General features: G+C 40.9%; 1 protein-coding gene across 4 annotated transcripts in view; it reads left to right on the top strand.

Annotated features, from left to right (window-relative positions):
- The window catches only part of zcchc7 (zinc finger, CCHC domain containing 7), a 67,972-nt gene that overhangs the window by 12,544 nt on the left and 38,397 nt on the right, over positions 1 to 17,031 (top strand). The gene's annotated exons all lie outside the window — the stretch shown is intronic.

Here is a 17,031-nt window from a genome sequence, read left to right on the forward strand (position 1 = left end):
TAATGCCAAAAACAAACAAACGGCAAAAAACAACGTAGCGAAAGGGAAGAGGAGGGAGGAGAGGAGGGAGCAATCAGAAACTGAATAAAAATGTCCCCCCCCCCCCCTGCAAATCTCCTCAGATCTCCACATTATCTTAACCTGCAGCCTCAGCAGCCTCTCCAGCTCTTCCTCTGCCCCCTCCTCATCCTCCCTCCTACCTAACGCGCTCCCATCTCATTCTTTTATCCTATTTTCTCACTATTGTGCTCCTGCTCTCCCCTTTTCTCTGCGTCTCCCCTCACCATTTCGTCCTCATTTGAATTTCCCTGGGCTGATGTTTCTGCAAGAGTGCTCACTGCCTCCTCGACACACAACTGGGCCGAAGGAGGGGGTCTGGAGCTGGTGGGAAGGCTGGAGGTTTTGGCCTGGATTTTGGGAGGAAAGGAGGATTTTAGGTCTCTGTCTTTCTGCCTCTCGTCTGGCTTTTCTCTCTGTGATCTTTGGAGCTTGACCTCATGTCTGCATATTGGGGGTCATGGGTGTGGTGTGGAAGGAGACTTAAAACTGAGTGGAATGGGGGAGGGCTTTGTCAAAAAAAAAAAAAAAAAAACGAAATAAAGGGAAGGAAATTAAGGGACGAGCCTCAGTAGTCCTGAACTGTGCCCCGATTCTTCACTGCTGACTAATTCAAAGCCGAGTCTTGGGTTTATTGTATCTTCAGCCTTTAAAAAAAAAAAAAAAAAAAACCCTGTGGTTTCTTATTGCCAACAGTGATTTTATTTCTGCAGAGATTGGGATGTGTATTCAGAGCTTGATATTCGGCAGTCTTTCATAACCATAACCATGCTCGCTGTTGTTCGTCTTCGGTCGGTCGTGCTGCGGTAAATACTCTCCAACGCTCAACGTGCTCAGTACTACTTTACAGGAACAGAAAGGCCCCCTTTTTATAGATCGTTTAATTGTGTTTTAGGAAATGATACAGTAGCAATAATTACAATCTTTGCTAAAAAACTTCTTGGCCTTTTTTCTTTGGCCACGGTAGAAATTATTTTGCTCACAGATTTTCACTTGTTACACCCCTTTGTTTTCTCTCCGATGATTAAACGTCTTGTAACGGTGCCAGCTTGTCACAGGGCATGAGCTTGCTGTGCCCAAGGTCATCATGTAATAATCTTGAGAGAAAATGGGGTGACAAGATTTAATTGCTTTTGTTTTAATCAGAAAAGCAACAACTATTCCCACTGCTGCTAAATGTATGTAACATATTGATTATTGCAATTCTACAACAGTATTACATCGGAAGCTAAAGAGTAGCATAGACACCCAGTTAAACTTTCAAGTATATGTGATTATTGAGTAGAATATTATGTTTTTTCTACTGTTTTTATAAAGATGCACAAACCGATATTAGCTGGTTATTTAGGCTATCTGCTCTGGTAGCCAGCCTGCACTCACCTGCCTAACAGACACGCTCCTCACGGCTTCCCAGATGTTTCAACGCAGAGTTACTTTTACCCTTAGATGGCTCAGTGAGTTAAAATGAACCCATTGAGGTAATTTTTTTGCAATATCTTTATTAAAAAACAACTATCATGTCATATCCCAGCCATTCTTTAAAACAACATTACTGATATCCTGCTATTTAAATTTCTTACTTGGATGTTTTGAAATTGTAGCCCTTTAGGTGCTAACCCACATAGGTGAGAATGTAATGGTAACTTTTCCTACAGTCTGTAATAAATAGTTTGTGGACCCTTTTTTTTTTTTTACTTCAGATAATATTTTCTAAATTTTAGCAAAAATATTCCCACATTGATGTGTGTGTATATATTTCATAACAACTGTGTAAAATTCTGCGTTAACATTTTTGGATCAACAGTCTCGCAGACACGCACACACACAGTGGATGTTTATTTTGTTCTACTGCTGTTATTAACTTTTTCACATTAAAACTCTTTTTCTTACAAAGCTCTAAATAATTGAGGAACTTGGAATAAAACTTTTGTTCTGTAAGATCCTGACAGAGCTCTCAGACTGCAGGTTTATTCTCCATTTCTGGATATGAGTTGGATCTGTTTGTCTTGTAAAGGGTCTTAAGATTATATTTAATATCAATTGGCTCTGGTAAAAAAAAAAAAAAAAAATATTCAATTGGAAGCTCTGGATGTTTTTTTTACGATAATAGACATTATTATAATGGGCATAAAAACACAACCGTTCTATCACAAACATGCCCCCCCACCCCCAAGCCTTCGCTTTATCGTGTCCCACCAGTGGAACCTGTATGGTCCACTAACTCATGTATAAGTGTTTGGAATGGTGTTTTTTTAATATGTATCTCTGTTTTTGTGACCATAAATATTTTCAAAGAGCCAAATGTTTCTTTTTGGAAGCAGGATAAAAGTTTACAAGCCCCCTTTCAGCCAGCTGACTGGCAGTGGGCAGGAAGAAGTGGGAGGGGCCACAACACAAGATGCTAAAAGCCCAGCCATTTACTGTTATTAAACTCTTCACTGGCATATGAGTTAAAAATACTCTCTGTAATAGCAAAGTATTTGGGTTTTTAAGTGCATTCCATGATTATAATATTCATTAAAATCAATAAAAGAGTCAAACAAGCATTCCGTCAATTAAATACTCAGTTGGTGCTAATAAACAACGGGTAGAAACACTAACAATCAATTCAGTTTATGTAGCGCAAGTCATCAAAAGTGTCTTCTTAGGCACTTTACAAGACAAACTGCTGCCAGTCATGTCCGGATATATTGAATCTAATTTGGTTCACATTGAGTTCAGTCATAAAGTCGGGTTCTGGTCCAGTTACAAAAAGCTCTTTTCACTCCAATTCAGTTGGATTCATAACAGTGGGGAAACGTTAAAACTTTGACCAAAACCACAACATTTCTTCTAATCTCATTGAGCAGATTTCAGACAGGATATTGTTTAGATGGGATAATCATACATCGCACCATCACCAGCAGATTTATGCAGTACCTGTCTCAGGCCCTGTTCACAGCCTGGTGGGACAGACCTGGAAAGAGCTTCAGGGTTCCTCTATGGTCTGGAAAAGTATGGAGTTTGCTTTCATAGTTTTTAATGTCCGGACAAGAATGGAAAAACAAAACTGGAGTATGGGAACTGTTTTGACTTTTCAGATTTATTATCTTCTTCCGTAATCTAAAACCTGATAATGTTTAATAATTGCTTTGTGTTAATTTGACACGCTTTATCTCTGATTTGCCACATTTCAGCTGGTAGATTGTAGCATTTTCCTTATCAGTATTAAGATTTCTGACCTTCTGGCTCAATGCAAATATATTCAAATGACAAATAGGTTGCCTCTAACAACTCTAAGTTTATGTTAGACCTGATATGTGGTTCTTGAACAACGCTGAACTAAACCGCTCTGCTTGGTAGTTTTTGCAAATGAAATGAAAGCGACAATGTTTCGCAGCTGCTGTTCAAAGAATCCGCATTTAGTCGATGATACACGAGTCCTAATTTGACAAGTCCAAGAGGTATAGATTTTCAAATAGATCTGATCCAAGTTGGCATCAAAAGCAGTAAAATGGCCCTCTTTTAAAGATTGGTGATTATTGTTACTGCTGATGTTCAGACTGCTTTTCTGCTACTGATTCCATGACAGCGTAATTAAATGCTGTTTATATTTCAAAACTGCCCTCTTTGCACCTAGTACTTCCTATCATTGCTGTTGTGAAGTAGCCCTCCCTGTTTTTGGTGTTTAGGTTTAATCTAAAAAAAATACTTGGTTGAATTTTAATAATGTGTATTATTGTCACTTGTGTTGCTCTATGTGTTTTATACAGTTTGAGAAGAGTTTAGTAAAGTCACTAGGTTCTTGTTTTGAGGATTTCTTTCCCCAAAAAGCTTTATTTAAGGTGAGAAGAGACAGTTTTGCTTCTCTGATGTGGCTTGTTGGATTTTTTTTTTTTTTAGTACGACTACAATAAGCATTAAGGCAATAAGCCATGGCTTTGCACACATGATTATTTTCTACACCACGCTGAGAGTTGACTTTTGCCTACATGTCTTGGTGACAGGTTCGCACAACAGTGACTAATAGTGTTTGTACGCCTAAAGCCCGTCTCAATACCACCATCAAATTGCATTCACTACACTTAGTCCCCCGCTCTCGCCTACGGAGATTGAATCCGTTCATCCTCTTCCTCCCTCTCACTCCGTCAGTCTCCTACATGGCGACACTTCACATACTTTTACAGTCTAATCTTTTATTCCTCCGAGTCAGATCTGTTTATGTCAAAAGCTTTGACGTGCATGGATCATGACTCCAGCGATTATCTGACCGCAGAGCCGCTGTTTGTAGGCGGATCTGTGGGGGGGGGGGCTTGGTTAGGACCGTCTGACTGTCCAGCAGCAACCGGACGGAACAAGAGACGGAAAACAGAGCTTCCCCCAAATCCCGCTCAACGCCTCTCCCGCCTGGAGAAGGTGCGCGCTCATGTCCCTGTGAAAGAATCCGGGGGGGTGTGGGCGGGCTGGAGCTCAACTTGAATCATAAGTGGTTAAACTTCACTCACTGGTCACACTTTTTTTTTTTTTTTTCCTCCCACAGATTCTTTTTTTTGCTTTTTTTTCCCTGTCCCTCTCTGTCTTGGTCATTGCACACCAAACTTTGTTTGAGGCTTAGAGAATCAGCTCTTGCTCGCTATCAGGGTGGCCGATCACATCATAGTGCTCTCCTGAGTGTGTGTGTGTGTGTGTGTGTGTTACTGTGAAAGCTGCAAAGAACGTCTCTCTGAACTTGGAGAGGAGTGTTTGTAGCAGGAGGAAAAAGGTAAGCTCTTCTCTTCTCTTAGAAAAACGGCAGACTCCAAATATTTACTGCTTCATGTATGAATGAATGAGTGTGTTGATTGCTGCTGCTTTGGGCCTGCAGCCCGCGTCAGCCTGAGACCCCCAGCTGGACTTTGTGCTTGTTGAGGTCACATGCCAGCATACAGAATGGGGAAATATGGATTTAGCTGGCTCCTCTATATGTTTATGGCTCTGATGGTGAACGTGTGTGTGTGTGTGTGAGAGAGAGAGATGCAGAGAGAGCGCGTGTTTATGAGGAGGGCACCCGGATTGTAATATGCGATTGCAGTGGCATGCTGGGTACTGTGCTAGGCTAGGTGTCGGTGTGGCTGAGTGTGCGTTTGGGTTGTGTGCGTGCGTGGGTGGGCGGGCAGGGGCTGCAGAAGGGAGACATGGATAGGATCAGCTCTTATCTAGGCTGCCCAGTGCCACACGAGGTGTAACACCACACCCACAGCGCCGCGCAGTGTGTTTGAACAGGCACACACACACACACACACACACACACACACACACACACACACTGTTGAAATCACTGTGCCAGAGTTTGACTGGTGTTATCCAGTTTTTACAGAAGAAATGCAAATCCGACGAGATTACCGCAAAGGTCTAATGTTATAGCTTGCAATATAAATTGTAGATGTTTAATTGAAAGTGTGACGTTTCAGATTTTAATTTTAAGATCTAGGTTTTGTTCAAGTAATCATTTGAAGCCAGCGACCTCTGACATGTAACGGTGTGTTTTTAATGAATTTCTGTAGACGATGTTGACTAAGCTGCTCTGTTTGATCTTAATTTTTACCCATCTCGGTTCAGAATCTGACATAATAGTTTGTTGGCAGGATTAAAATAGTTTCTTCTCTCTGGTATTTACAGTGATTTGTTAGCGGACTGTTTAAGATGGTATTTGCACTCAGATTAATTTTAAAATTTGCTAGACGTGTTGTTAATTGAGTAGTTTTTCTTTTTCTGCTTATTTCTTAATTTTTCAGAATTATTTTTTTCTTAAAAGAAATCAACAAAAAACTGCATAACAGTAGAAATTCTTTGATAGGAAGGCAGAAAAATAAAAATAGATGCATAGAAAAACAAATATTTCATACACAAATTTTCAAAAACTGGTCTTAGTACGTGTATTTTTTCATTTTATTGAATTTATTTTTATTTTTGTATTTTTTGAGGGTGATTTTTGAGAGCGGGAAAGTAAAATCAAACTAAAGCCGGCCAAAGATCTGTCCTGCGAGGGACTCTTGGGCTCCGGCTGAGATCCTAAAATCGTCTCCAACTCGGCCGTCCTTCTGGACGTCGGCGCGGATCAGCAGCTTTGTTCATCGCTCCTCTCCGTTCGGGGCTGACGGTTCTCCTGCTGATCCGCCCTGACCCGATCTGACGCCTCGCAAAGCCACAGATCCTGTTTCAGAGCGGTGTTTTCTAATGGAGTGAAACAACGCTTTGTTGTGTTTTCTGTTTCAGATTTGTAATGCGTCGCTAACATTTCAAGTGGCTGGTGTGAAAAGCTTTTCAGGCCACAGCCGTGGAAACTCGACCGGGTCTTCAGCTACCGATATTTATTAGGGGCTAGGAACTCTTTATTACACCTATGAGGTTAAAAACGGTTCTTTATTTTCATGTTTGTATTTAAGAGCAGCGTTACCCTTAAATCGTCGGCGCTTTTAACTCGCTGCAGATGTTGCGGCTGCAGCTGTCTGACCCGCTGCACAACGTCCCCGGGTGTCTCGTGCTGATACGAAGAGTTTATTTATATTTATACCGCGTTTATCTACATCTGGATGGGACAAGCCATCCTGTCTGAAAGTAATTTCTGTTAAAATAATCTATGAAAATTTCTCAAATTTATTCTTTTCTTGGAAACTTTGACTAAAAAACACCCACGGACATCTGCGGTTGTGGCTGCAGGTGCTCATTTGTTTTAACTCGGCTGTTTGTTCTTCAGGGTGACTAAGAGCTCCCATTTAAATATAATCCAGCAGACAATACTTGCCACACATATGCATGCAGCCAACACCACTAATGCTTGGATTTTTAATATAAAAAGGCGGAGGGATCTTTGTTTTTACAGCATGGCATCTAATTCTTTTAATAAAAATTGTGAAAAACACCCGTTTCTCTCCACGGTTTTGATTTTCGGGCTTAATTTTTGCCGTGTTGCCGAGATACGAGGCTATTTTCCTCGCGAAACTAAAGGTTGGATGTGTTGTGTGTGTTGAAGTGTGAAGGTGTGTGCATCTTAAGACAAAACTGTGGATATGTGTGTGTGAGCCTCACCACGCCTGAGGTGAGCCCAATAACCGTGGCCTGGCCCAGAGGAACGCCGTTTCACTGTCTTTAGCTCGGAACAGAGAGGGAGGACCATTCTTAAAAGGGAATATGGGCTGTTTTTTGTGTTTGCCTTTACGTTTTGGTATCGCATTTTCAGATTTTAAGTGTCAAATTCAAAGCCAAGCGTGTTACGGGCCCGTTTACAGCTGCCGCACACGACGGATTGTTTCTCAGTAGCTGTAGCCTGGAGGTAGGTGTAATAAACGGAGGTCCAGAGGGCCTCTACTGTAGTTAAACGTGCCTGTGTGGGATGAGGCGGCTGCCGGGAAGGACGGGGGAATCCCTGTCTTTGCCTTGAACCTTTATTTAAGCAGAATATCCCATGAGGATAAGATTTGTGTTTTTATATTTTCCCTCCGAAGCAGACGTCGTGCCCCCGAGCTGCAGGATAAAACAGCCTAAAACGCACATAAAGGCATGACATGATTAAATAAAACTTCTCATCTTCGACACCTTAGCCCCTCATTGATATGAACGGCTTTCATATTTATGCTTTTTCTCTTTGACCTGGAGTTGTCTCTACATCCTTTCGCTCCCAGGGGGATTTCAGAAGCTGTCGTCTCCTTTTGGGAAGAGTCAAGCAGAGGGGTGGGGGGGGGGGGGGGCAGCGAGGGAGAGGAGAGGGCGGGGAGGAAAAATGTCAATTACAATTACCAATAATAATCATTATAATTAAGCAGTCACTTAATAGGAAATCAAATTATAGCGGGGATAACAGTAGGACAGAGGATGGTCTCATGGGACTGTATTAATTTCTGTTCTTTTCTTTAACTGCTGAACTTTGCCTTTATTGTCTCTTTGATTTTTTTTTTTCTTCTTCTTCTTCTTGCTTTTGGGCTGGGAGGGGTCGTTGAGAGGGCTTTATTAACTGGTAGCCTGGGGTGGTGGTATTTTTGGGGGTTGGGGAAGAGGGGTTGTGTATTAATATTAATAAGTTTTTGGGATGAGAAGCAGGAGGAAGAGGTGTGAGCAGAGGAGGGGGTGACGTGGGGGGGGGGGACGAAGGCAGTAATAGATCCACACAATCTCCCCTGCTCTCTTCCGGTCCTCCTACCCTTCCTTCGCCCTCTTAACTTTGCCGGCCTCCTCTTGGTCCGCCGGTGCCGTGGCGGGCGTAAGGGAGATCTCTGCTGGGATCAGAAGTTCAGTTTAACAGTCAACAGGATAAGAGGGAGAACCTCTAGCACACAAACACGCTAAGGGTTCGTACGCATGCCTCGGTATGCAAAGGGTTGCCTAATAATAGCCGGCCTGTGTTTTTCACACAAGTCCCAGCGGGGTGTGTGTGTGTGTGAGGGAGATTCTTGGCAGTGTACCACACATATACACAAGTGTGCCTGTTTAGCAGTTTCTCTCTCCAGTGGCTCTGGGCGGTGTGTATGTGGCCTTTCCACGGCTTCTCCCCACGTCTCTTAATTAAGGCGCTCGTCAGACAGAGACCAGCTGGGTCAGGTCTGGCCTCGCTGGCAACGTACTATAATTCCAGTCAGTCTTGTACTTTCCTCGTCCTCCTCTCATGCTTACTTTCTATTCACCTGTTCCCTTCATTTTGGGGATTTGTTTGGCCTTTGCTTGTCCCATCGATTGAATTCAGTGCCCCCCCCTCCCACCCCCAAGCCTTCGCTTTATCGTGTCCTGCAGCAAACAATTGATGCTGTAAACCTCCTCTTGTTTACAGTAGGATTGAAATGAGAGGTTGAATGTCTTCCACACAGGGCACAGTGCAAAAAGGGAACTAAAAGTAAGCAAAATTATTTTAGAATTAGTGTATTTTCCCTTGATTTGAGCAGCTAAATAAGACTATTTGTCAGTGTTTTTACCCCTTAAATAAGATAATTTTATATTTAGCACTTGAAATAAGATGACGGAGATGAATTGTTCTTATTTTAAGTGCAAAACTCTTATTCCAATGGCAAATAGTCTTATTTAGCTGTTTTAAATCAAGGAAAAATGCACTAATTTCAAGAAAATTTTTTCCTTTTTGCAGTGCATGCCAATCATTAGGAGCCCTGTTAGGATCTGAAGGATTACCAGGAGACGTGGTTCTTAATTAACAGCGTGTAGGAGGTTAGTGTGACTTCTTAAAAACTGAAACTGTTATTTTAGGAAAAATCTACATATCATGCAGTGATATCTTGTATTTATCGAACAGATAAAGCCTTACTAAAATAAATGTTTCAGGCACCCTAAAAGTCAAGGTATTGGGTGTTTGGCTGTGCAGCTTGATCAGAATTTGGTGAATTTTGCCCACCATCTTCCTGGCTTTTATTTGTCCATCTCATCTCTGGACATCAGGCGTAGAACAGAACTGGGCTCTGGTTCTATTGCTGCTGCTATGCCAGGCTTGCTGGGTCGGCATGGGTTCTACCACTCCTCTGGCTTTTCCAGCATTTCTTTCAAAACCTTTGTCTTATTTTTCTGCACGTTTAGTCGTTTTTTTTTTTTAAAGTTTTGTTCTTTCTAAGGCTGAATCCCAATTTTCTAGGGTAATCACAGAGATTTACAAAGCGATTTACAAGGAAACTGATGTTGTTAATAGATGATGCAAAATGATCGCGCCACACTTATACTGCCAAGGAGTGAGAGAGAGCAAGACTTTTAGCTGACAACAGGAAGGCTGAGCTTATTACGGCAGACTTGCTCAAGGTTGTCCTTTCGGGATTTCTCTGCCATAGCACATGGTGGATCTAGAAATCTGTGTTTAGATTAAGTTCTGCATTCTCTGAAGAATGGTTCACCAACGCTAGCTGTGTTTACTGAGGAGATGTCGCTAAAAACCAGCTTAAAATATGAATCTGTATCTGTTTTGCTGAAATCCAGATTTACAGCAATTGCTCCCTCTTTCTCTCACACACACAATGCTTGAATGCTGGCAAATTATTTTTAATGCATTTTTTTTTAATCTTCTTGTGTTATAGTTCCTAAGAAAAATCTGAATTGGTCAAAATCTGCATTGGCACATAAATGTATAATAAAATTGGAAATTGGCCTTAAAATGTACTAGTTCTGCTGTTTTTAGTTGTTGAGGAAGAACAAAAAAATTGCAAAAAATGTACCCTAGTTAAAACTGAATCTGCTTTATGCTGCATTTACCATTTATATTAATTTTTGTTGTATTAATGACAATTTTTTACCAATTCACTAGCAAAAGTTATATGACATAAGGATGTGACAAAAGACTTTAAGATGTATACTCATGTTCAAATATAGTTGAAGTATGTCAAAATTAATTAAGCTATACTTTGAACCAGTGGGGGTTAATGCATCAACATGCATCTAAATATATTTCAGAATTTCTCTATTTTCAGTCTTGTGACATAAAAAGGTCCTATATAGAAATGTCGTTTCTTTTAAATGAATATTAACAAAATATAATTATATGTAGCAGTTATATGTTTTATTGGTTGTTGCAGTAAGATATTATAAGTTTAGGTTCCTTTTGTATATTTTTTAATGATTAACAGTGATCCCACAATTAAAGTAATTAATTTTAACGCTTAAACAACAAAATATTTCCATAGGCAAGTAAATATCCTTGTGCCGCTCCTGATTGGGATGTCCTACCCCTTAGAAAGCCAAGGTTTAGGGCTGAGAGGAGACAAGGGGTGAAATGGGATTCAGCCAAATTCCTTTCTCCGAATCAGAATGACAAACTCTGGTTGCGGATCTATGTAGCCGCTTTAGTGAATTCAGTTGAAGCCTTCGCTCATGCTTGCGATCCTGCGTGCACGCACGCCTGTGCATTAGCACACCCTGGCCGGTCCTTTATCCGGGGGATTATGCTTAAATGAAATGCTGAGATTCTGCCGGCAGGTGCCCCGATAAAGCCGAAGTCAGCGTTGGGAAAGAAATTTAATTATTGGGGGATAAAATCAGAGCGAATGAGATAGTTACTGAGTCGTCGGGGAGTTTAGTCATTGATATTTCTGCACAGGCTTCCAGACAACATGCGGAGTTCATCACACACTTAATGTGAGGCGGATTTTGTGTGTCTGCGCCCGAGTGTGTGCATGCTTCATGAGCTTTTCAAACTTCAAAAAGGTTTTAGTTGAGGCTCAATCTCCATTTGGCTTTTGCATTATCTTGACAAACTGCTTTAATAAATTAGCTGAAAATGTATCTCTCCTAGGATGGGCATATTTACTGCTCTTCTTTAAAGCAGTTGCCACGCAATCAGGTTCCAGAATTGCTCAATGTTTTTCATATATTGATATTTATTAGATTTCTATTTTCATGTTATATTGCCATTTTTGTGCGCATATAAATATATTTTCTTTAGTAAATTCAAGATGACAAAGTTGATCCCAAAATTGTTCATTTGTTTTTATTTTTAGAAAATAAAGAGTTACTTTTGATTAGCCAGCTGCTTGAAACGAGTTGAAATAATGTGCAGTTTGATCAAAGTAAGTTCGTTAAGTTTCTGCCAACGTTAGCCGCGTTTTCATTTTGCAACACCAAATGGACCCAGGCATTTCAGCACCAGCGGGCCCCATCCAGCCTGTTGGATGTCCTCCAGTGGCCGCAATGAGTATATAGAATCAAATAAGCTTAAAGTAATAATTCTCTGCTCACACCCAGCTATGCCACTCTTATTTTGGAAATCCTGCTTTTAATTTGAAAGCATCATCTTTTGTTTCCTATGTAGGTGCTCCAGCAGTGTGCTGTTGTAGACCGGCTCTGCACCAGTAAACGGGGAGCTACCTTAAAAAACGTCCGCTCATGTTAAAAACAGACTGACACAGAACGTGGAGCTTTGAACGTACCATTTGATAAATCCAGTATTTAGAAAAGTTAAAGTGGTGCGCTTAGTCTGTTTAAAAAAAAAACAAAAACACTTGGGGATTGAAACTGCAATTTAAATGATCGGACAAAATATTCAGGGAAATATGAGACCTAGCTTATTTTGATAGTTGTTTGTGTTATTTAGCTAAAGTAAGTAAGCTTCAGTTTTCAGCATCGTGGGTCACATTTTATTACATAGATGCAATGCCTGCTGTTGCCAGAAAGACATCAAAATTTATTCTCAAAATATGCAGCTCTAAAAAAGAACGCGACTGCTGAAAAACAGGAGAGCAGTTTCTCTGATTTTACTGTTTATAGGTAAATGAACAATTTTAACCCATGAAGTGCTGACATTTTTCCAAAATTTCAGATTAAAAAGTCCTATTTGGTCAAACATAAGTGCTCTGTTTGTAACCGTAAAATAACACCAAAAAAAAAACAAGTAAATTTTTGATCAGCAGAACTCTAGTGATTTAACTGCGGATGAGTTTACAGCAACATTTACAGTGGGCTCCCTTTTTCGCCAAGAGTTGCGTAGCTGGAAAAATCCGGCCTGAGAAGCCAGCCACAGCTGCTTATGCGACCCATTGGGGATAATAATTACCCATCTTATGAAAACGTTGTAAGTATTTTTAGTGACTTCACAGATTTAGATTCTTCATAAATTTTCGACCATCTTAATCTTATTAAACTTACTAGACTTACCCCGAGAGGTTATGGGTTAATAAAATAATATTGTATACAGTGAATTTAAAAAGATATGAGTGCATGAGAATAAAACAAATCTCAGAGTTTACAGCAAACTAGTACATTGAAGCAAAAATAGCACATAATAGTTTCAATTTATATCTGTTTATATCTGTATATCTCAGTTCTGACTGAGACTCTAATAATTTGTATTTACTTTCTGTTTACCTGTCCAGTCTTTTTTAGACTTTATCAGAGGCTTTTTGTTTGTCTGGCTCAGTACAAAAATATTGTTTTAATACAAAGCTTTTTAAAATGTTCAACACTGCTTATTACAAAATCAGAAAAATATAAATTCAGGTAATCTGAGGTTCTAAAGCCTAAAAAAAAGTTTTATTTTCCAGTTTTTTTCCCCCAAGCCCTTCTTTTTTTTAGGGAAACGGTTAAAATCGGCTGCGAACAAACAGCCGTCCGTGATCTGACAGGACTTCTTCAATGTAAACAGATTAGCGGGTGTGCAGGTGAGTGCGTATCCGTCCTCTTTGAGTGCAGACTGATCAATAGTAATTGGGTTGAGTGTCTCAGACCTGCTTCTTGCCTTTGAACCGCGGGCCTTTTGTAGGCTGACGCAGGCCCAGAAGAGAAAAGGGGACAAGAGGGAGAAGAAAAGGGTAGAAAAGGGGGGGCGACGGGGAGAAAATGGAGGATGTTTGCAAGTCGACGAGCATGACTGACTCCCTCAACCAAAACTCCGGATATTTATTCAGCATTACTGACTAATCTAAAAAGAAAGAAAAAAAATCCTCCTGCCTTTTTGTGTCCTCTCTTTCCATTTCAGTCACATCGGAGGGGTGAGGAGTCTCTGTGCGCGTTTGTGGGTTTCTGAAAGGGGCAGCGCTGCTGGTTGATCTTTTAAATTGGGTGTGATGGTACCCATACAACTCGCTATGATGCATTAACATGGCTTCTTCTCTCTCTCTCCCTCTTGTTTACAATTACAAACACGCTTCCAGAGTATCTCTCCAGCGCCATCCTTTCTTCATTCTGTCTCTTTTATGACTTCCACAAAAGCAGCTTGTATTAAGTGAGGTCTGAAGCTCCTCTGGTATTAGCGGGAAGGCATTAGGCATAAACTCGAAGGTATATTAAAGCAACGGCCCTGTTGTTCATATAAACACACCAATTCAATTTGGCGTGCCCCACGGGGAATGGGATTTCAGCAGCTTCCGAGAGCAGCAGCAGGAACAGGAGCAGGAGGAGGAGGAGGAGGAGGGAAGGAGGCAGCGGTGAGGTAAGACAAGCGGATGTGGCATGAAGGGATCTCGGAGAAGTGCAGAAGCAGGAAGAGGGAATAAGGGAAAGGAGGCGGAGGGAGAAAAGGGAACGAGGTTAGGGCCGGAATGCGGAGATTAGCATAGTGAAGTACCACGGTGGATAGATGTTGGTAATTTATTATTTTTGATGCATTAAATACAATGATGTGAGCAACTGCGAGGCCCCGCAAAACGATTCATATCTCTGGAACCCCTTTTCTCAGTAGTTCAGAATAAAAGCTCAAACTTCAGTGTCTTTTTTTTATTTGGATTTCATAATAGACCGACGGAAAATCAATCGATCTTTATTTATTTAGCGCTGTTACACACGATAGTGACCGAAGGGCTTGACAGGTAAAAATATAATAAGATGGTAAACGCGATAAACCGAATGTCACTGTTAGGATAAATAAAACAATAAAAGTAAAAACACTAAAATATAATGCTATTTACGAACAAAAAAAACCCCACCGCCTCAATGCTCAAGCACCCAAGAAATAAAACACAATGAAAACAGGTGAGTTTTTACAGGTGATTTATAATCATCCAAGGTTCTGGCGGACGTTTTGGACAGACTGCACCTGAGAAAGCTCCGTCTCCTTTAGTCTCCAGTCCTCAGAGCAACTAAAAGCTTTTAGTTCTCGGTTCTCCGCGTCCTACAAGCACTGTTTATGTAAACGTTCAGTCAGGTAAGAAGTTGTCAGACTGTTTAAGGATTTAGGAACAAAAAGTAAAATCTTTAAAGTAATTCTAGAGTGGTGGAGAAGTGGATGAAACATTGCTTACAAAATTATTTTTCTAGTAAAAATCTGAAACTCATGGTGTGCAAATGCATTTATCCCCCGACGTCCGAGATTAGGTCTTCTGCAGCCTTAAAAGCCTTTCTTCCAGCGTTGCCCTGCATTTAACCCAGGTCTTGAGGCATTCCCACAGCCTGATGCTGCTACTGCCATCTTCTTCGATGTGGGCCTGGTGCGTTTAGTGTGATGTGCAGAGAGTCAACTTTGTGCCACAAATCCGATCTTGGTCAAGTGCGACCAGAACCCCTTCTTTTTCACATAGTTCCCTTCTACCATACACGGCTTGTGGCTTTTCTCTAAACAGGTCAACAATATTGGCAATCTTTCGCGACTGCTAAATTTGTAAAGTGCATGCCTAACACGAGTGTGGTCAGTAAATTTTCCAAATTGAGCTGTTGATGTCTGCTGCTCCTCTGAAGTTAGCCACGCCCACTTTCCTGTCCCTCAAGGAGAGCAGGAACGTCTTGGTTGGTTTGCGGTTCTGTCATCGCCCGCTCTTTCCTTTTTGGGAGGATGGACCAAACAACGTTTTGTGACATCCAAAGCTGAGGATACTGTTTTACAATTAGTGGCTGTTACTAAGGAACCCCCTAATTTTGCTTGCATTAAAAGGGCTTTAAAATTTGATTGAGATTTTTGGGGCCTATGTAATACAATACCTTTCTATATCTTGATGTCAATACTTGGTCCATTCTTAATACATGCGCACACACACACACACACACACACACACATTGAACAGAGTCCAAAATCTTAATTCATGATGGGACTGCCAGCATCTGCAGTGTGGTTCTCTTCTGCACGCTTGGACAGAGCGCTGTGTGGGAAAACTCTACATTTATATTATTCAGTTCAAATTCAGATGGGCTTGTCAGGGAAGCTGCTGTTTTTATTACCTGTCAGAAAAGGGGGGAAAACAGTGGATGGATGGAAAAGAGGGGAGCAAATTAAACGACACTAAATGAGACCCCCTATCTCGCCGCTCTCACGCCCCGCCATCCTGCCATTCCTCCCAGCGCCGCTGACACGCGCGGACTCTGACAGCACGCTGTTGTTCAGCTCTATCTGTGGCTTACCTTCATCTGGCTTTATCTGTCAGTCAGATGCTGCAATTATTTTGTTCGTCGCCGAATTACATCTTTAGCCAATATGGAATCAGCTGGGCCACGCACTGGGGGAAAAAAAAAAAGAAGTGCTGGGGTTTTTATTAAATGAATGGCTGCTGTTGGGACATCCACAAATGAATGAAAGCATAAAAATGTGCATTAATACATTCTTAAGGATGATTTATGCATCATGTGAGGAAGTGAGGGGAGACCTTGGTGTTTCCTCCCATAACTTACCCCTCTTCCCCGCCCCTTCTTACCCCTTTCAGCCAGGCATAACCTCTGCCATCTGCCCACTCCCCTCCTCTTACTGTCTTCCTCCCGTTTTCCATCTCCCCTTCTTTTCCTCCTCCTCCCCCTGGACCCCTCAGCACCTCCCAATGTTAATTTAGGACCTTTTTTATGAAGGCCTTTTGGGTGGAATTCAGGTAAATGTGGACTATTAACTATTGCTATGAGAGACTTGTGTAGCTGTGACACCAGACTGAACCAAGAAGGTTGCCAGCAAAATGTCTAGGTGCTCAAAGTGATCAACAGCAATTTATTTATCCTCTTTTTTTTTTCTTCTCATTATTAAATTTTCTTCATTGTTAGAGGGTGAATGATAACACCGGCTGTTGTGAATAACAGCCTGAGGGGTAGGATATATGGCAAAAAAAATAGTTAAATCATAGTCTTGATTTTTATCATGATTCTTGGAAACATGGTTTTTAACCAGAAAATACACAACAGAACCCGTCTGAACATGTCTAAAAATTTTTGTGAGACCATTTCCTAACTTTCTGCTATAAAATAGACCCCAAATATTTATCTATCCTGTTGAATATTAGAAGACCTTCAATTACAGTGCAGTTGTTTTTTTTTTTTTTTTTTTTGTATTTTAATGCTAGAACTATCTACCTGGATATTTTAATATACTGATCTTTTTTCATTCTTTATCTAAAAATTTAATTTTAATTCTCCTTGCTGTCATTGTTCATACCTATGTTTTTTTCCTTATTACTGGTGGTTTTAGAAATAAGTAATTAATAATTGCGTTTTTTAGAGAAGATTCTTAATGGGGTCTCTCAATATTAAAACAATTATATATTTTTGTGAAAGTGAAGTCCGCCTCCTGAAGGGCTATCGAGCTGTATGAGCATGATCGACCTGTTATTATCATGGGCCCTGGAAATTAAGGAGGGT

The sequence above is a fragment of the Fundulus heteroclitus genome, chromosome 5 (assembly GCF_011125445.2).
Source record: "Fundulus heteroclitus isolate FHET01 chromosome 5, MU-UCD_Fhet_4.1, whole genome shotgun sequence".
Taxonomy (NCBI): Eukaryota; Metazoa; Chordata; class Actinopteri; order Cyprinodontiformes; family Fundulidae; genus Fundulus; species Fundulus heteroclitus.